The sequence below is a fragment of the Schistocerca americana genome, chromosome 6 (assembly GCF_021461395.2).
Source record: "Schistocerca americana isolate TAMUIC-IGC-003095 chromosome 6, iqSchAmer2.1, whole genome shotgun sequence".
Taxonomy (NCBI): domain Eukaryota; kingdom Metazoa; phylum Arthropoda; class Insecta; order Orthoptera; family Acrididae; genus Schistocerca; species Schistocerca americana.
Genome location: NC_060124.1, coordinates 378,155,274 through 378,176,904, shown reverse-complemented (window position 1 = coordinate 378,176,904; position 21,631 = coordinate 378,155,274). Strand labels below are relative to the sequence as shown.

The 21,631-nt window shown below is 42.2% G+C and overlaps 1 protein-coding gene across 1 annotated transcript in view; it reads left to right on the top strand.

Moving 5' to 3' along the window:
• LOC124619362 (ATP-binding cassette sub-family G member 1-like) overlaps positions 1-21,631 on the top strand; it is a 779,674-nt gene that overhangs the window by 411,632 nt on the left and 346,411 nt on the right. The window contains exon 4 of the mRNA XM_047145685.1: positions 13,939-14,008. The gene's annotated coding sequence lies outside the window, so the exon portion shown is untranslated. The remainder of the gene's footprint in view (positions 1-13,938; positions 14,009-21,631) is intronic.

Here is a 21,631-nt window from a genome sequence, read left to right as displayed (position 1 = left end):
CCTCAGGTTTCCTTTCTGTATATTGCGTATACTGAGCTATTACGTTACGTTGGCGCCTTTTCTGTGTCACAAATACGAACGCGCCAGATCGTACAGCATGCAGCACCTACAGGCCGCGTTACTTAATAACTCGGCAGGAACAGCTTTCTGCTTGCCCCTGCGCTCCCTCCACGTCTCGCCAGGCCTGCTGTGACCTTGACCGCCATGCGCTCGCTCCGCCCCCCCCCCCCCCCCCCCCCCCCGCCGCCCACGGGACTAACGCTTTGCCAGTCTGGCAGCCGCGCTGTCACAACCAAGCCCACACCGCGCTTCTGCCGCCTCTTTACTGTTGCGTTGCGATGTCCGTGGAACATGTGTAACGACTTATCTTATTTTCAGTTTAACCAATCAAACGACGTCATGATATACTGCGTTCATCTTAAAAATAATCTTGATGTAAACGTTGCACAATGTATTCGTTCGCCGTTCGCGTTTGCTGGAATATCATTGGGTTTCGTTTCACGTGGAGGTGGAGCGATAGCCAAGTAGTCTCGAGTACGAAGTACGATGATAAGGATACGTTATGCTGTGCGTTACGGGCACATTGACTGAGCGATAATACAGGATAAGAATTTTACCGGCGCTTTCGACTTGGAGAGCACTGGCCAGCCAGCTGGTGCAACTAACCTGCAGTAACTTGTTAACAGTTGCAGTTGCGACGTAGAAAGAGACAAGCAGAGAAACACTACAGCCTCGAACGTCATTTAATTTTTAAACAGAATGAAATTATATTCGCCAAAACTCTGGAAATTTGGCAATGCGCTTCTTCGGGGAGCAGACGGAAAACATAATGTGCTGTCGGACTTAGCTAACATAGTATTGTAATTAAGAACCAGAGCGGAGAAAATTCCTAACTTAAACATGGCGTAATTTTTCTGCGTGAGCTATGTGTGACGCAGAAGCTTATTGCAGTGAGCTCACCGTATAGTTAAATATTGAAGCCACTGAAGGAATTACCTACAGTCAGTCGTCTGGTAGTTTCTGAATTCCTTCCGCATTCGAATCCGAGAAATTCATTTCAGTAGTGGAACAGTCATGCTACATTCATAAAGAGCTGATCAACAACGGAATCCACGAAGCCCAAGCGCCACTTTTTTATTATTATAATTTTTTTTAATGCACTGTCCTGCATCCCGCCGGCGTTTGGCAGTGACGGGTGGCAAAGCTTTGTGCATTAGTTTCCAGTACGTCTGGTAGCTTAAATGCCGTGTTATTTCTCGTGACAAATCCCTTAATTTGGCTCCAGATCAATTTTATTGCCTTCAGATTGTAGTTGCATGATAGAAACTGTAAAAATGCAGCATTTATGCGGTGTGCTCGATGTCGTGAAAATTGTTTACCATGTTTCGATGATGCTTATCACTCTGGCTCTTGTGAGACTACATCTGTGGTATAAAGCTGTGCGCATAATCCAGTCCAAAACAAAGTGTTCGATTTTTCACTTTTTCCCCTTTATTTTACAATCTTTTATATATCGATAGTAGAATATATTTTTGCAATGAAATCTGCAACTATAATCAGAAACTGGAAGAAAAAATATAAGATATTTGCTTATCAGGATAAATTTGGTGAATTTCATATTTAAATGATGTAGGTTTGAAACTGAACAAAAACAAAAAAAAAATAGATAAACAGACGAAAACGAAATTCGAACCGCGACCCTTGGAACATACGATTACGACTCTCCAACGCTACCTGTTGAGCCGCGCGTCTCGTTTACAAAATGTCGTAAGTAAATAAGGTTCCTCGGAAAACTTCAAAGTCGATTTTCTCTGTAAACTTGTGAACAACATTTTAAGAACAAGCTGTTTCTCTCCATTTTTAACGGTGTTCGAAGCGCTTGTTCCACAATGGAGCAGGAAACAGCGTCAACCATTTTCACACTGCGACAATCAGACCTCAACAATGCGGAGCCTGCGACTGTACACTGATTTTCAAATAAAAAACTGCATAGCTAACGTATGATTAAGAAGAACGTTGATGGCTGTTACTACATCAGAATTTCTGAATTTCATGTATAGTGACGTGGTAATAAGATCCCTAAGATGTAGTAAGAAGGATCTACTTCAAAGAGCGCATCACCAGTGCGAGTACTACGGCAGCAGACCGATTGCCGCGTTTATTTACGACAGGGTAATTATCATGATGGACGAAGTATAGCATCAACAGTCTTTCGCATAAGCGTTCGCCAGGGAGAGGGGACAAAGAGGGGCCACATGCTCTCTTCAGGAATCTATTACGGTATTTTTTCTGAATTTCTAGTAATGATAGTTTACTACTCTACAAAACTGTGTAAGTTACAGAACCTTTTTCTTCTCTCCTTGAATCGAGACCTTCTCAAAACCCGTTGCGTGCGACCGGGTCGATGGTTTCCTCCTCTCGAGGATTGGGTGTTATGTTGCCGTAATGTTCGTAATTGACATTCCACTGTTGAGGCGGGTATACGGACACGTCCAGAATGCCAGTAAGAACTTGCGACGATGATTTCAGAGATTCATCACTACGAAAGTCAATTTGAGGGTGATTTTGGGAGATTTCCCACGTTCTTCATATAAGACAGTGGTCCCTAAACTTTCTCAGACCAGTACCCCAAGGTGGATTCAGATATTAGCTAGTTCCACCCAGCCGTGCCCCCCACCCACCCTCCCTTTACCAACTTTACCACCTAACTAAACTTTAGAGTGAATGATTTTCTTTGAACGTTTAAGTTTTTAAAATGATGAAAGGTAAATTTTAGGTTTTTTAGCTGCTTTATTAAATCACGAACTAAGGAATCAATTAAACAATTGTTACTGCTTATTTCTAACAATCGTTATTTATAGAATAATGGAGCAATCCTCAGTGCATCGCGGGTGGTACCCACAGCTCCTCAGGAAAGAAATCTAACTCTCCACACAAGCTACAAAACACGCTACTTCAGCACCGATTCTCTCCCTAGCGATACTTGATTCACCCACATCTTGCATCCACATTTAAAATCAACCTAATTAAAACGTGTGTACAATACTGTCTTATTGTTTGTAAGTCATTTGATTGGTTCAAATGGCTCTGAGCACTATGGGACTTAACATCTGAGGTCATCAGTCCCCTAGAACTTAGAACTACTTAAACCTAACTAACCTAGGGACATCACACACAGCCATGCCCAAGGCAGGATTCGAACCTGCGACCGTAGCAGTCGCGCGGTTCCGGACTGACGCGCCTAGAACCGCTTGGCCACCGCGGCCGGCAAATCATTTGATTGCTGGACTCATTACCTCTTCCTGGAAAGATTCAGACTGCCAATGATTTATGTCTGATCACTGCCGCCAAGAATAATAATAATAATGATGTCAATAATTCGCCATAAAATGTTACCTGCAAACCAATAATAGTGCAATTTATTGATTTCAAGGAAGCATTTGATTGTATAGACACAGAAACAACAGATAAGGTCATTAGAGAATTTTGTATTAAATCAAAATTAGCAAATGTCATTCGTGAAACACTTACAGGTACAATATCTAAAGTCAAATTCATGGGAGAAGTATCTCAGCCATTGAAGAAAAAAAAACTGGTGTTAGACAAGGTGGTGGTTTATTACCTATACTGTTTAATTATGTTCTAGAAAAAAGTATGGATCTGGAATTCGGAGCTAAAAAATCACAAAATTGAAGCAATGACTCTCGGAAGGAAATCAAATGGAATTAAGGTAAACTGCTTGGCTTTTGCGGATGATTTTACAATATTTTCAGAAAACCGGGCAGAAGCAGTTATTCAAATAAACCTTCTGGAAAAAATAGCAAACAGGACTTTGTCTCAAACTTTCAGCTGAAAAATTCATGACAAATATTAAATAATGCGCCAGAATTCATAGACACAAATGGGTAAAATAGAGCAGGTAAATAAATGTAAATATCTTGGAGAAACTGTACAACAGAATGGACTAGAAAAATCTACAATAGATGTAAATATTAACAAAATGGAAAGAGCATAAGGTTTGACCAAAAATATTTACAACAAGAAATGTATATCTAGAGAAAAAACCAAAACTAAAACACTACACCACAGTGGTATGAGCAGAATGTTTATATGGATCTGAATGCCTAAAGATGAACACACAGGTACTGGAAAGGAGGATTATTAGAGAAATAATGGGTGCAATAAGAACTGCAGATGGTTGGAAAATATAGAGAACATATCGGAAGTAATGGCCATCATCCTGCAGCCACTATAAATCAAGTCACAAAGGAATTAAAGATTAACTGCCAATGGGCATTGATATCAATGGGGTAAGCTGAAAATTTGTGCTGGACTGAGATTTGAACACAGGTCTTCTACTTAGTAGGCAGATTCGCTTACCATTAGGCCATCCGGACTCAGTGGTAACCGCAACAGCACAGACTACCTTAGCACGCCTCCCGTCAGACAGGAAAGGGTATCTGATGAACCCTTAAAGTAACCATATCGAATCCGTTCATAACAATAACGACCCTGCACCGATGCGGGACAAAACCTCAAGAAAAAGAAGAAAAACGTGGTCGGGTTTGAAGTTTTGTATGCAAACTAAGTGGTGCAGATGCCATCAGAGTTGAATAAGTCTTTTATAAAGTTCAGTCCCAGGTTATTCACTTCGAGTACTGGTTTTCGGAGTGTCATGTTTCAAATTAACTTGTATAAATAATGTTTCTGCAAAAATACTTTGTTGCAATTACATTTGTTAAATGAAATGAATATCTGTGAAACAAATGATGTGAAGTAAATATGTATATGGTTTATTTATTTTTTAAATTTTTTTCCTCACCTACTTTACATAGTCACGGGGTGAGGTTTGCGGCACATGGTACAAGCATGTTTTTACGCCTCTGGTATACAGGGAATGAGACCCACATCTCCAACAGATACATCTGTGAGGAGAGTAGCTTCAGTCGCATTATTTCCCGTAATTTTAATCTGCAACCAGCGTCCTTGTCGCAGTGGTAACACCGGTTCCCGCCAGATCACCGAAGTTAACTGCTTTCTGGCCTGGCTAGCACTTGGATGGGTGGCCTTCGGGGTCTCCCGAGTGTTGTTGGCAAGCGGAATGCACGCGCAGCCCATCTGAGACCAATTGAGAAGCTGCTTGATTGAGAAGTAGCGACACCGGTCACGAAAACTGACAACGGCCGGGAGACCACATGCCCCTCCATATCCACAACCAGTAAAGCCTATTGTTGAGGATGGCATGGCGGTCGGTCGATGCTGTTATGCCCTCCGAGGCCTGTTTGCACGGAGTCTACTTTAATCTGCGAACAGGTAGTGTTACAAAGTTTCGGCCGCTTCAAATCGCTTAGTAGTTTTCTAGTCATAAGTCGACACACCATAAATATAACTTTGCGAATATACAGATTTTCTGTTAAAACCGACAGCGATGGAGAAAATAAGACAGCACATTGTTGAGTGTACAATTTTTATTTTTAAATTATGTATGCACGGAAAAATGGTTCAAATGGCTCTGAGCACTATGGGACTCAACTGCTGTGGTCATAAGTCCCCTAGAACTTAGAACTACTTAAACCTAACTAACCTAAGGACAGCACACAACACCCAGCCATCACGAGGCAGAGAAAATCCCTGACCCCGCCGGGAATCGAACCCGGGAACCCGGGCGTGGGAAGCGTATGCAGGGAAACAGTATACACTCCTGGAAATAGAAATAAGAACACCGTGAATTCATTGTCCCAGGAAGGGGAAACTTTATTGACACATTCCTGGGGTCAGATACATCACATGATCACACTGACAGAACCACAGGCACATAGACACAGGCAACAGAGCATGCACAATGTCGGCACTAGTACAGTGTATATCCACCTTTCGCAGCAATGCAGGCTGCTATTCTCCCATGGAGACGATCGTAGAGATGCTGGATGTAGTCCTGTGGAACGGCTTGCCATGCCATTTCCACCTGGCGCCTCAGTTGGACCAGCGTTCGTGCTGGACGTGCAGACCGCGTGAGACGACGCTTCATCCAGTCCCAAACATGCTCAATGGGGACAGATCCGGAGATCTTGCTGGCCAGGGTAGTTGACTTACACCTTCTAGAGCACGTTGGGTGGCACGGGATACATGCGGACGTGCATTGTCCTGTTGGAACAGCAAGTTCCCTTGCCGGTCTAGGAATGGTAGAACGATGGGTTCGATGACGGTTTGGATGTACCGTGCACTATTCAGTGTCCCCTCGACGATCACCAGTGGTGTACGGCCAGTGTAGGAGATCGCTCCCCACACCGTGATGCCGGGTGTTGGCCCTGTGTGCCTCGGTCGTATGCAGTCCTGATTGTGGCGCTCACCTGCACGGCGCCAAACACGCATACGACCATCATTGGCACCAAGGCAGAAGTGACTCTCATCGCTGAAGACGACACATCTCCATTCGTCCCTCCATTCACGCCTGTCGCGACACCACTGGAGGCGGGCTGCACGATGTTGGGGCGTGAGCGGAAGACGGCCTAACGGTGTGCGGGACCGTAGCCCAGCTTCATGGAGACGGTTGCGAATGGTCCTCGCCGATACCCCAGGAGCAACAGTGTCCCTAATTTGCTGGGAAGTGGCGGTGCGGTCCCCTACGGCACTGCGTAGGATCCTACGGTCTTGGCGTGCATCCGTGCGTCGCTGCGGTCCGGTCCCAGGTCGACGGGCACGTGCACCTTCCGCCGACCACTGGCGACAACATCGATGTACTGTGGAGACCTCACGCCCCACGTGTTGAGCAATTCGGCGGTACGTCCACCCGGCCTCCCGCATGCCCACTATACGCCCTCGCTCAAAGTCCGTCAACTGCACATACGGTTCACGTCCACGCTGTCGCGGCATGCTACCAGTGTTAAAGACTGCGATGGAGCTCCGTATGCCACGGCAAACTGGCTGACACTGACGGCGGCGGTGCACAAATGCTGCGCAGCTAGCGCCATTCGGCGGCCAACACCGCGGTTCCTGGTGTGTCCGCTGTGCCGTGCGTGTGATCATTGCTTGTACAGCCCTCTCGCAGTGTCCGGAGCAAGTATGGTGGGTCTGACACACTGGTGTCAATGTGTTCTTTTTTCCATTTCCAGGAGTGTACAATGGGAGAAGTAATCTGTGTTGCAGTTTGAATGCCCTGCTATCGTAGTTAAAATCGACTGTGAAAAGAAAACTAAACCGCACAGTTGTACAGCACAGCGTTTTCTTCCTCGCAGTCAATTTTAACATAAACCTGTACACTGTTGTTTACAAATAATATATAGTCATGTCTCTCCAAATATTTATTAGAGTATCATGCGAAACAATGAATTAAATGAGTCAAAAAATTTTCGAGATCTTTTTCATTCACATTCTACAGGATTTATTATAATTTTGTGTTCCATACTTCCAGAGTAGATGAAGTCAGAACGAGAAGCCGAAGTTTATGTCCTGACGCAATTCCCCCAGACCAGGACGTATTCCCATTCCCACGAAAATTTAGCAATTGTGAAGCGTTGCAGGGTTATCAAGTAGAATTAAGAAATTCGAATAAGTTCTTCTTTTTTGTATTTTACACTCTTTGAATCCTGGTCATTTAAATTTTTGAAGAGTGTGTAGGATATGAAATAATAGTATGGAAAAAGAACCATTTTTGTTACAAATACTTTATGTAGATCATAAATGGCTGTCAAAAAATCAGTCAGCTTATTCCTTGCTGAAACCTGCGGCTCGCTGAAAATTCGTGGACTCAGCAGCCCTCCGCTTTAAATCTTCATGTCTTTTCATAAAATCATAGTAAAAGTCTTTACTCTCCTTCATTTCAATGTTATTGAACCGATGCTTCATTTCCAGTTGCTCTGCATATTTGCACACTGCATTTAAGAATTCATTCTATTCAAAAGGCATAAGCTGACATCTAAACTTTCAAAAAGTTTGTAACATTTCGTTTCCTTTTATCACTGATGTTCTCGGGAGAAAATTTTCTATTCCTTAAAAAGATTTCATGGCCACCTCTTTGTTTTGTCTATTGCCTAATGTACTCCTCGGAACCGAACAGTCCTCTCTCTCTCGCCTGATTGTCATTACAAGAAATCTGACTTTTCTACGGCATCCTTCTTGTTAATTTCATCCCATTTACGTCGTGTCTTCTCGATCTTTGTCCGTTAAAGAAAAAATGAAATGAGCGTTTGTCGTCATTGGCGGGGAGGCCGCTTGCGGGGTAGGTCCGGCCGCCTTGGTGCAGGTCTTACTAGATTCGACTCCACACTGGGCGACCTGCGCGCCGGTTGGGGATGGCATGATGATGAAGACAAAACAACACCCAGTCCCTGAGCGGAGAAAATTTCTGACCCAGCCTGAACTCGAACCCGGGCCCGTAGGACGGCAATCCGTCACGCTGACCTCTCAGCTGTCGGGACGGATAAAGAAAAAAGAGAACATAAAAAATTAGTTTTTATACTATCTATTTTGTCCGCTACAACCCTAAACTGCTATGTTCGGTGTCACTCCAACGTAACACTGTGGTAGTTGAACGCTCCCATTGTTATTACGCGTGATACACATTGTTGTACCCTACAATATGTACAAAAACAACTAAAGATGCAATTAGAAGAAATATTACTTGCAAACAAAATACAACACTGCAAAGCTAATTCGTACACCGAAAAACACTACCTAGAGTTACTTGTTACCACTCCGAACCACACTGTTGTTCTGATGCAAAACTTGCGTGAGTGATTTTGTTCCCCCATAGTTAAAACTGTGATGGCATCCGCCTTCTTAGCTAAGTGGTTACGGGCTTGCCTAGCGTGCAGCGGTTGTGGGTTCGATTACCGGCCGGATTGGAGATTTTCTCCGCTCGGGGACTGGACGTTGTGTTGTCCTCATCATTCTCTCATCATTTACCGACGCGCAAGTCGCCCAATGTAGCTTCATCTGAAATAAGACTTACACCCGGCGGGGACCTCCCGGCCAAAAATGCCACACGATCATTTCATTTTTTACTGCAGTGGCGCGACAGGTGCCGTCATAGGGCTGGTACGTGTCCCCGGATTTGTCCTGGTTTTGAGGGCGTCCGTGGGCGTCCCGGTGTGTGTGTGTGTGTGTGTGTGTGTGTGTGTGTGTGTGTGTGTGTGTAGGGGGGGGGGGTATAAAGTGTCCCGGGTAAACGACGATCTCTTGTGTGTCTGAAGAAATCACATTGATTGGAAATCAGTAGATTATAATAAATCTTCGTTAATTGTGACTTAATACGGACTGGCGCGTATGTTGTTTCGTACGTTTTACACCCATCAAAAAAGTTTTGCATCACCCCAGTTCGAAGAACTCCTGAAGATAGACGTTGACTGTGGATATTGTACCACAGGCACAGTCCCTTTGACTGTTCAGAGATGTCACTAAATCCGCCCAAAGATGTAAACAACCATGCATGAGCAGCGCCTGTTACACGGAGGGGGTCCGACAGCCGATCAGTTCCAGTCATTCCACCAGAAAGGAGTTACACGGCTCGTGTTGTCTGTAGTTCATCCATGCCCAGACGGTAAATACCGCGGTTCTATCGCGTCCGCATTTTTACCTTGTGCCAGGAAGGGCTCTCAGCGATGGATGTGTCCAGGCGTCCCGGAGTAAATCAAAGCAATGTTGTTCGGACATGGAGGAGATACAGAGAGACAGGAACTGTCGCTTATATGCCTCGCTCAGGCCGCTCAAGGGTTGCTACCGCAGTGGATGACCGCTACCTACGGATTATGGCTCGGAGGATCCCTGACAGCAACGCCATGTTGAATAATGCTTTTCGTGCAGCCACAGGACGTTGTGTTACGACTCAAACACTCAAACTGTGAGCAATAGGCTGCAAGATGCGTAACTTCACTCCCGACGTCCAAGGCGAGGTCCATCTTTGCAACCACGACACCATGCAGCGTGGTACAGATGGGCCCAACATGCCGAATGGACCGTTCAGGCCTGGAATCACGTTCTCTTCACCGGTGAGTGTCGCATATGCCCCTGACCAGACAATCGTCGAAGACGTGTTTGGAGGCAACCCGGTCAGGCTGAACACCTTAGACACACTGTCCAGCGAATGCAGCAAGGTGGAGGTACCCTGCAGTTTTGGGGTGGCATTATGTGGGGCCGACATACACCGCTGGTAGTCATGGAAGGCGCCGTAACGGCTATACGATACATGAACGCCATCCTCCGACCGATAGTGCAACAATATCGGCAGCATATTGTTGAGGCATTCGTATTCATGGACGACAATTCGAGCCCCAATCCTGCACATCTTGTGAATGACTTCCTTCAGGATAACGACATCGCTCGACTAAAGTGGCCAGCATGTTCTCCAGACATGAACCCTACCGAACATGCCTGGGATAGATTGAAAAGGTCTGTTTATGGACGACATGACCCTCTAACCATTCTGAGGGTTCTATGTCAAATCGCCGTTGAGGAATGGGACAATCAGGACCAACAGTGCCTTGATGAACTTGCGAATACATGATGAATACAGGCATGCACCAATGCAAGAGGGCGTGCTACTGGGTATTAGAGGTACCGGTGTGTACAGCAATCTGGACCACCACCTCTCAAGGTCTCACTGTATGGTGGTACAACATGCAATGTGTGGTTTTCATGAGCAATAAAAAGGGTGGAAATGATGTTTATGTTGATCTCTATTCCAGTGTTCTGTACAAGTTCCAGAACTCTCGGAACCGAGGTGATGCAAAACTTTTTTTGATGTGTGTATATTAAAAAACTATACGTGACGTCATTCTGGCGTCATACGCTGTATCTAAGACAAAAAGAGCTGTCTACCGACTTTCGTTATCGTTAGGTTCCCAAGAGGTGATTAACAAGTCGTTCAAAACAATGAACTTCATTTCAATTAGAACTGGAGGTCACGTTTTTTCTTTACTGTGTCGAAACCTCAGACTTCATGCTGTAACTTAGATTTCTTGAAAACTTTAACCGGGCATATGTCATTATGTGACGCTCAATTATAACAAATCATGGCAGCAACGACGTATTTTTAAAAATTTTACATGTACCGTTGCCTTGAAAGGCATACTTTCATAACACGAAAGTTATGATACGAAAACTATCAACTAATGAATCCAATATGGCGACTCCCAATGTCCTCACGTCGAACGCTCTACCATGAATAAAAGTCGAGAGCCGTTCCTGCCGTTATTGATAGTGCATGAAGTGTCGAGAACTGAGTCGCCTATCGTGCAGCCGTACGTTCACTCCACATGTCCGAGACGCAGATGTGATATTATTATGTTCGATACACTGTTTGGATCGGAGAAAATAATCCGATTTCGTCCAGATGTCGTGTGTTCGCGAAGCCTTTGTCCGGGTCGGTAATTTAAGTGATGCCGGGCCTTGATGTTACTAGTACTAGAGCTTAGAAATGGTGTTTTCCGAACTGTTTCATGTACTAAGACGACCTTGTCCCTTGCTTTTTTGTATTTTAGTGACATTTATTTCGTCGATTAACTTTTAAGGAATTGCGTCGAATTAAGCAGTAGATAACCCATGGATACCGCGGTCATGATAAGTGTTATTGTGACTAAGAAGCAGGGCAATACTCGTGTGTGTGTGTGTGTGTGTGTGTGTGTGTGAAAAATTCAGTTTGTTTTTAAAATTGCTCTGATTTGTTTGTCCAGTACCTCGAAATCATAAGAGATATGGTCGAATGTTTTTATGACATCACAATTGTCATTATTCTCTGCTGTAGTCAAGGTATGTTCATGAGTAGTAGAAGTCATTTTTGTTCCTATTAAATGTTAGAAATTGTACGAATGATGCTATTGCTTCCAGATTGTAGTGTCTCTTCTTTCGTATCACTCTAGTGTTGGCTCGACAACGTGGGCCATAAAACTCACATTTCAGTGTAGATGGGTTTTCCTGTGCTTCCATCTTTCCTCTTTCCTTGTAAGACTCTGACGATGCGTCGTTGGTCAAACTATTTCCTCGAGGCGACGTGATGGATTAAGCTAAGGGACAGAAAAAAGCATTCTGGCATAATCTAGGGATTGAGGTGTTCAAATTGTGCAGGACAGACTTTATTCTGCCCAATAGGCTGATGAAAGTTGTAGAGTTACCTTGCAGAGTTGAAACTGTTAATTTTCTTGGATTGTCTGCGGCTACTGGTCAAATATGTTTAGTAATAAAATACTTTTTAAAATACAGGCGTTTCTTCATTGTTACTTTCACTTAGACTGGCTCGTCCAATGTGTCGATCGGTGAAATAGCGCTGGAACCAACGTTGGCTCCAGTGTTGGTACGACACCGTTGCCTGTCGGTATTTCGACCAAACATCGAAGGACGTTGGGCCAATATCGATACACCGACCACATTGGCGTCAACGTCGTTTGTTTTCTGTCTTTGCCATTTCGAAACCGAGTTTGCTTTTTTGTTCGTTCGTTGTTGTCGTATTTACTTTCTAGCAGAGTTCATCGAAATACCGCAGAAACAGTGGAGCAATGTTATTAACACTCAAAACCACAAATACACCGGCCGTGATTGTGCGTCAGGCATGTTTACGGTTCATCTACACGAATTCAACTCAATGTTGGCTCCAATGAGTAAGTGACTATATACCGTTGTGCCGTCATCTATGTGTTCTTTTATGTCTTTGTTCCAGATTTTGTACTTGGTTTTCTACTTTAATGGTACATGCGTTTTTGTTTTGTTTTATCAGCAGATAGTCGTCTGCAATGATTTTTAAATTAACACTTTTGCTGGTGTGACCATTTCCCCCCAGCAAGCATATAAATATTCCATTTTTAAATTGAAACGCCATTTTTTCCCTACAGCATTCTACATTTATTAATGTTCCACATGCGTTTTGCCTTTCTAGATTAAGGCTTCTTCGGTGGATTTAATCTCAAGTAATAGAATTTTGTTTTTAGGTGCAATACTTGTAAATTAAAAACCTGTCTTCAGCATAATCCTTGCTTTAATGAATTATTACTTACACTGACACTTATTCGTCTGTTGGGCCGAAATATGTGTTTCAGGTTTTATAACCACATTCAACTACCTATCTGCCGTCCTAGCCACAAACGCAAGTTCTCTCTCTCTCTCCCCCGCCCCCCCCCCCCCCACTCTCTCTCTCTCTCTCTCTCTCTCTCTCTCTCTCTCTCTCTCTCTCTCTCTCTCACACACACACACACACACACACACACACACACACACACACACACACACAGAGAGAGAGAGAGAGAGAGAGAGAGAGAGAGAGAGAGAGAGAGAGAGAGCAGGAAAGAACAGTCGTTTGGTTGGCCACACTCACTTAAACAAATGAGGAAAGAGTGACCATGTGAACTAACATAACAGTAATCGCTCACAGTTCTCGGTAAAAAAAATCTGCAATTCTTGACTGTTGAGAAGTGATGTTCCATGTTCCATAGTAGTTACTTTACAAAATATGAGAACTGTAAAACAAACAAAAAAGTTGTCGATATTGCGTTTCTAACCTATGACCACATAACCAGATAAGAGGAAATGTAGATTTCCACCGGAACAACGAATAACTTCGAGTATTAATTTGTTAATTTAAAAATTCTTACGTGAACTCTGTGAAACTATATTATTCCTGATTCAATGCACTGAAGCAGCGTTAACATAAAAGGCGAAACACATATTGAATATAAATAAATACAGATTGCAGAAGTAAAAATTTAAATTAAAAGAAAATATTCGTTTTTAAATTGAATCTGTTTCATCATTCTTGCTGACGCGCATTGTATCAATTTTTGTAATCGAAAATAGGTTTCGATGGTTATCTGTTACTTACTTTTTGCAGTGCATGCGTTAATGACGTGTTTCACTGTGTAGAAAGCGTTGTTATAGCTTGTTAATGCTCAGTTAGTGTCCAGTTGCCTCCGTAATAATTGGCATTGCGTAATTGTGCAACTCTCTTGTTTGCAGGAGACGGAGGTTTGCGCATCATCATGAGTGAGATCAATTAATATCTTCCGAGGCTGTACACAAATTTCTGGTGAGTTGCCTTATTCATATTTTAATTATGAACATTATGTCTCTAAATATAATGAAATTAAAGCATACAAATTCTGGAAAAACTGGTGTACTTGCTTTGGATTTCTTGTCACTTTAGTGCTGTCAGCGAAGAACTACTCGAACGGAGCCAAAATATTTCTTGAAATCGTGTTGGCCTGGGATCTGAACCACGATCTTTCCAACCATAGCTATAGTGTCTCAATTACTGCACGGACCCGTTTGCCAGCCATAAGGTACTGACTTGCAATTAGTGCACTCTTAACACCACTCTTACACTAAATGTACAGACTGTGTGCTAGATTCGCTGGGTTCCACCTGAATAACAAGGTGAAATATATAAATTAAACAAGAAACTCAGTTCAGCATTTTTTCCCAACTAGAAGTATCGTCATTACGCCGCTCTGAAGATCCAGGTGCTGGATTATTTAGCAAATTTTAGTCCTTGTTATCTTGTGGAATTATCACATGCGGAAATGCAACTGAGTAATGAAGTAGGTAAAAAAGGTAAAGCTGTCATCAACATGAAGATTGGTTTGAAACCACACTGTGATATACTACCCATTGTGTCATAGGTGGTGATATGCCGTGCCTTGATCCGATCACTGAATCCAGTTAGTAGTTTTAAGTGTATACGGAACCACATTATATGGAAGCATTATTCACATTAACAAACGTTTTCAATGCTGAAAATAGTGATCAGCGACAAAAATCCTAGGAATGACCGAAGATCTAACCCAAGACCTTCGAATTTTTTGTCAGGTACTTTACTACCGATCTGTACTCAATAAAAAAACTTAATATATTCAGATGAAATGGGGAGTGTGAATGTTGTGCGAAGTAGATTACCAAACTTTTGTAGGGGCCTCTACAAAAGTGTTGGAATGTATTTATTCTGTAGTAGTACGTGTTGCTAACAACAAGAATGAACTACAAATGATGTATGATTGCACCATCACAAAAAGACAAAAATAGTTCTCATTTAAATCTCTCCTTTTTGTCCACGCTTCGGAATAAAATTATGTGTTCTTAGGTGCAAGTCTTCTACATGTTTAAATCAGAAATAAAACAAGAAACTGAGGACTCCCAATAAGTTTGAAAGAAAATTTTAAAAAAGCCTCCCATATATTACACTCCTGTAAATAATCTGCTTTATCTAGACTGAAGAGGCCTGTTAGCTGTGTGACTTGAGAGTAATGGTCATTGTTGTCCTGATTTAATTCTTAACATAAAAATGAAGTTAACTCATTCTTTCATAAATATCACTCTGTTCCAGAAAGTATTAAATTTAACAGTATAGTCATTATTCTTTTAAAAAAAAGATGATAAAAATTTGAGAACTCTCTTTAAGTTGTTTGTCATTTCACATCTACAAGATACTGGTTTACAGAAAATAAAGTTACAATATCGTTAACACCTAGCAGACAGCATCCTAGAGACTCTGAAGATCTTACAGATATTAGTTTGGGTGTTACTTATTTCTACCGCTCCTAGGCATTGCAAGCATATGTTCCACGCCCTGTAGAGATTTTCTCCATTGATTTTAAACAGAATCATTATTAATAAAATTAAAGTCAACGTTGAGTGCCAAAGTAATTCGCTTTAGAGAGCCAGAATGTATGAAATTCGTAAAAATTGTCATTCGGAAGGACCATTTCATGTGTTGGGTCTGGTGCAAGCAGTGCAATCAAGGGGCCTAGCGGTCACGTGACATCTCCGTCGCTCGTGTGGTGCAATCTTTGTCTTAACCGAAAATTTTCGAAATCGTTGTTAAGGATTCGATCGTAGCTTTGTTACAAGCAGGTCTATAGGTATGAATGCTGCTCGATTCATTTGCAGCAGTTTAAGTTGTGCTCTTAGGTTCCTGGTTAACACACCTCCGAAAGTCGCAAGTTTAACCTGTACTATTCTTAGGTTCCTGCCTAACCAACCTCGGAAATGCCAACTTATTCGGAGAAAACTGATTATGAAAAAACTATCAGATATTTGTGACAAAGAAAATAAATATTTTGTTGGTTGTGTCACTGGCAGCAATCCTATCTTTTGTTTATTAATCGGACTGAAGTCTCAAAATGGAGGAAACTCGTTAGTGAGACAGCAACACTGTTTTACATATATAACATCGAATATTGCAGAACATGCTACTTTTAAATGAATAATGAATTTTCAGAATGTGTTACAAACGCAAAGATGAAAAAACAATCAGCGTATATGTAGCTTCGAACAAACTTGCTATAACTCCGCACGACCGGCTAACGCTCATACACATAGTGGTTCTTGGAAAACAGTTCATTGTAAATTTTCTTACGACTTTTGCAGACGATGTGTCATTAACTGTCATTTAATTGCAACCAATCGCACCTAGAATGATAAATTTTCATTGCGCCTTTGCCTTAAAACGGCAAACTGTCATAACACGCAAGTTATAATACGAAAATAACCGAAATATGATGAACCGGAACCTAATGTGGCGCCCCAGAAACAACGAACGAGGTACATCGCGTGACTCCTTCAGATGTTTGCCTAATACCAGACGCACTTCTGATTTTTAGTCAGCCGTCTTTGAACGTTTCCTACAGCATACCAAAATCTAAGGAGTGCACTGGCCGTGTTACAGAACGGAAGCAAAGAACGACAGTAGCGTTCTTCGTGGCGTGGCAGTGAACTTCTAATACGGTAAAACATGGATAGAAAATCCATATTCTTGGTTTCGAAATAGGAATATTAGATGACATTATTTTTCATTTGTGCTTTATGAGTGAGCCTCATATCTAGTAGCGAAGTGCGGGCCTGGAGGCTTTTGTGACTTTGTGTTTGTTGTGGTCTTCAGTCCAGAGGCTGGTTTGATGCAGCTCTCCATGCTACTCTATCCTGTGCAAGCTTCGTCATCTTCCAGTACCTGTTGCAACCTAAATTCTTCTGAATCTGTTTAGTGTATTCATCTCTTGGTCTCCCTCTACGATTTTACCCTCCGCGCTGCCCTCCAATACTAAATTGGTGATCCCTCGATGCCTCAGAATATGTCCTACCAACCGATCCCTTCTTCTAGTCAAGTTGTGCCACAAACTCCTCTTCTCCCCATTTCTATTCAATACCTCCTCATTTGTTATGTGATCTACCCTTCAGCATTCTTCTGTAGCACCACATTTCGAAAGCTTATATTCTCATTTTGTCTAAACTATTTATCTTCCACGTTTCACTTCCATGCATGGCTACACTCCATACAAATACTTTCAGAAACGACTTCCTGACTCTTAAATCAGTACTCGATGTTAACAAATTTCTCTTCTTCAGAAACGCTTTCCTTGCCATCGCCAGTCTACATTTTATATCCTCTCTACTTCGACCATCATCAGTTATTTTGCTCCACAAATAGCAAAACTCCTTTACTACTTTAAGTGTCTCTTTTCCTAATCTAATTCCCTCAGCGTCACCCGACTGAAATTGACTACATTCCATTATCCTCGTTTTGCTTTTGCTTTTGTTGATGTTCATCTTATATCCTCCTTTCAAGACAGTGTCCATTCCGTTCAGCTGCTCTTACAGGTCCTTTGCTGTCTCTGACAGAATTACAATGTCATCGGCAAACCTCAAAGTTTTTATTTCTTCTCCACGGATTTTAATTCTTACTCTGAATTTTTCTTTTGTTTCCTTTACTGCTTGCGCAATATACAGATTGAATAACATCGGGGACAGGCTACAACCCTGTCTCACTTCCTTCCCAACCACTGCTTCCCTTTCATGCCCCTCGACTCCTATAACTGCCATCTGGTGTCTGTACAAATTTCAAATAGCCTTTCGCTCCCTGTATTTTACCCCTGCCACCTTCAGAATTTGAAACAGAGTATTCCAGTCAACATTGTCAAAAGCTTTCTCTAAGTCTACAAATGCTAGAAACGTAGGTTTACCTTTCCTTAATCTATTTTATAAGATAAGTCGTAGGGTCAGTATTGCCTCACGTGTTCCAACATTTCTACGGAAACCAAAGTGATCTTCCCGGATGTCGGCTTCTACCAGTTTTTCCATTCGTCTATAAATAATCCGTGTTAGTATTTTGCAGCTGTGGCTTATTAAACTGATAGTTCGGTAATTTTCACATCTGTCAACACCTTGTTTCTTTGGGTTTGGAATATTATATTCTTCATGAAGTCTGAAGGCATTTCGGCTGTCTCACACATCTTGCTCTGCAGATGGTAGAATTTTGTCAGGGCTGGCTGTCCCAAGGCTATCAATAGTTCTAATGGAATGCTATCTACTCCCGGAGCCTTGTTTGGACTTAGGTCTTCCAGTGCTCTTTCAAACTCTTCACGCAGTATCATATATCCCATTTCATCTTCGTCTACATCCTCTTCCACTTCCATAATATTGTCCTCAAGAACATCGCCCTTGTATAGACCCTCTACATACTCCTTTCACCTTTCTGCTTTCCCTTCTTTGCTTAGAACTGGGTTTCCATCTCAGCTCTTCATATTCATGCAAGTGGTTCTCTTTTCTTCAAAGGTATCTTTAATTTTCCTGTAGGCAGTATCACCCCGAGTGATATACGCCTCTACACCCTTACATTTGTCCTCTAGCCATGCCTGCTTAGCCAATTTGCACTTCCTGTCTATCTCATTTTTGAGACGTTTGTATTGCTTTTTGCCTGCTTCATTTACTGCATTTTTGTATTTTCTCCTTTCATCAATTAAATTCAGTATCTCTTCTGTTACCCAAGGATTTCTATTAGCGCTCGTCTTTTTACCTACTTGATCTTCTGCTGCCTTTACTATTTCATCTCTCAAAGCTACCCATTCTTCTTCTACTGTATTTCTTTCACCCATTCTTGTCAATCGTTCCCTAATGCTCTCCCTGAAACTCTCTGCGACCTTTGGTTCTGTCAGTTTATCAGTTTATCCAGGTCCCACCTTTTTGCAGTTTCTTTAGTTTTAATCTCCAGTTCATAACCAATAGATTATGGTCAGAGTCCACATCTGCCCCTGGATATGTCTTACATTTTAAAACCTGGTTGCTAAATCTCTGTCTTACCATTATATAATCCATCTGAAACCTTTCAGTATCTCCAGGCTTCTTTCGTGTATACAACCTTCTTTTTTGATTCTTGAACCAAAATGATTAAGTTATGCTCTGAGTAAAATTCTACCAGGCGGCTTCCTATTTCATTCCTCACCCCCTTTCCATATTCACCTAATGTGATTCCTTCTCTTCCTTTTCCTACTCTCGAATTCCAGTCACGCACGACTATTAAATTTTCATCTCCCTTCACTACCTGAATAATTTCTTTTATCTCATCATACATTTCATCAATCTCTTCATCATCTGCGGAGCTAGTCGGCATATAAACTTGTACTACTGTGGTAGGCGTGGGTTTCGTATCTATTTTGGCCACAATGATGCGTACGCTATGCTGTTTATAGTAGCTTACCCGCATTCCTATTTTTTATTCATTATTAAACCTACTCCTGCATTACCCCTATTTGATTTTGTATTTATAACGCTGTGTTCACCTGACAGAAGTCTTGTTCCTCCTGCCACCGTACTTCACTAATTCCCACTATATCTAACTTTAACCTATCCATTTCCCTTTTTAAATTTTCTAACCTACCTGCCCGATTACGGGACCTTACATTCCACTCTCCGACCCATAGAACGCCAGTTGTCTTTCTCCTGATAGCAAAAAAGTGTTCAAATGTGTGTGGAATCTTAGGGGACTTAACTGCTAAGGTCATCAGTCCCTAAGCTGAGCCGGCCGAGGTGGCCGAGCGGTTCCAGGCGCTACAGCCTGGAACCGCGCGACCGCTACAGTCGCAGGTTCGAATCCTGCCTCGGGCATGGATGTGTGTGATGTCCTTAGGTTAGTTAGGTTTAAGTAGTTCTAAGTTCTAGGGGACTGATGACATCAGAAGTTAAGTCCCATAGTGCTCAGAGCCATTTTTTGAACCCTAAGCTGACACACTACTTAACCTAAATTATCCTAAGGACAAACGCACACTCCCATGCCCGAGGGAGGTCTCGAACCTCCGCCGGGACCAGCCGCACAGTGCATGAATGTAACGCCCAAGACCGCTCGGCTAATCCCGCTTTGTTTTTTGATAAAAATTTCCTATCCGTAACTTTACGACTGTCATAGAGTTAATACTTCAAAAAGTAGCAGAAATCCAGTACATCTAGAGTATTCAGAGTATAGTATTGATGGAGAGTGACTGAAGAGGAATTTTTCTTTATGTTCATACGGTACGGACATCAATAAAATGACAGCAAAATGTATAAAACCTGTAATAAGTGAAGAAAGAAGTAGCGTCAATTTGAACTGTTCAGTAATGTCGAACACATTGTTCGATAATGAATGAGATAAAACGTTGAGAATGTTTAAAACGTGCTGTAAGTGTAGTAGTCATGAATGACACCACTTCGTTCCAGTTACAGAGGTACAAAAATTAATCAGTGGTAGCAAATAAACAGTATTCCGTACGCTTCATAAATTACGTGAGGGAAGGGCTGTATTTTGTACTACGTTTCTCTGTAGTCCGCCTCCATAGCGTAGCGGTAGCGTTACCGCCTACCATGTAGGGGGCCCGGGTTCGATTCCCGGCAGAGGACTGGGTGTTGTGTGTCCTCCATCATCATTGACTCGCAAGTCGCCGATGTGGAGTCACCAAAAAAGGACTTGCAATACGGCGGCCTCTCAACCCCGAATGGGGTCTCCCGGCCAACAATGCCATACGATCATTTCATTTCATTTCTGTAAAATGTCGTACAATTCTGATGTACTATACCTAACTCATTGAAAATATCTAACACACATAACCACAAATCATCAGTGAAAAATAAACTATTATTCGACTTCCATACTTTGATAAAATAACATTTATTGGAATTTAATTTTCTAGTGTCCTACAGTCACAGCAAAGACAGTATTGTTAAGTTTTTCGATTTGTTGCTTTAACTTTAAAATACAATACGCTATAGCATACTACAGTATGCTATTTTACATAAGGTACTCAGTTATCTTTGTTTTATTTCTGCATTTAAGGTGTGCGTAAGCATTTTGCATTTGACGTGCTTTTGTTTTAACGCATGATTTGAAACCAACAGTCTGCCGATAAAAAGAGTTTGAAAATAAATGTTATGTTGTTGTTAGTAATCCCCAAATGCGTAACAAATAAAAATGAACTTTGGACGTTGTAGCCGATACGTTTCTCCGAAAATGTAATAAAAATTACGTCGTTTTATACATTACCTCGTAATAAGCAATGTCGTATTAGGGGAAATCTTTTAAATACAGCGTCACATAGGATTTAGACAGGACCGTTAGATTTCGTAGTTATAGCCAACACGTCATTAAAAGTGACACCGCTATAAACGGTATCGACGGGGTAAAATGACGATAGTAAGATATTTGTCTCTACCTGTGCAGATCTAGCGAAATGAGCGAGCGTAAGGGTTCTGGACAACGAGACATATGGAGGTTTGGGTCGGTCCTGGAGGCGTTGCAAGGATAACGGAAGTGGTTAAGGGAGCGCTCGGGATAAGCGGGAAATTCGGGTTCGAGTCCCGGTCCGGCATAAATTGTCGCGTGTCACAAACAGCTGACGTCAATAGATATTCG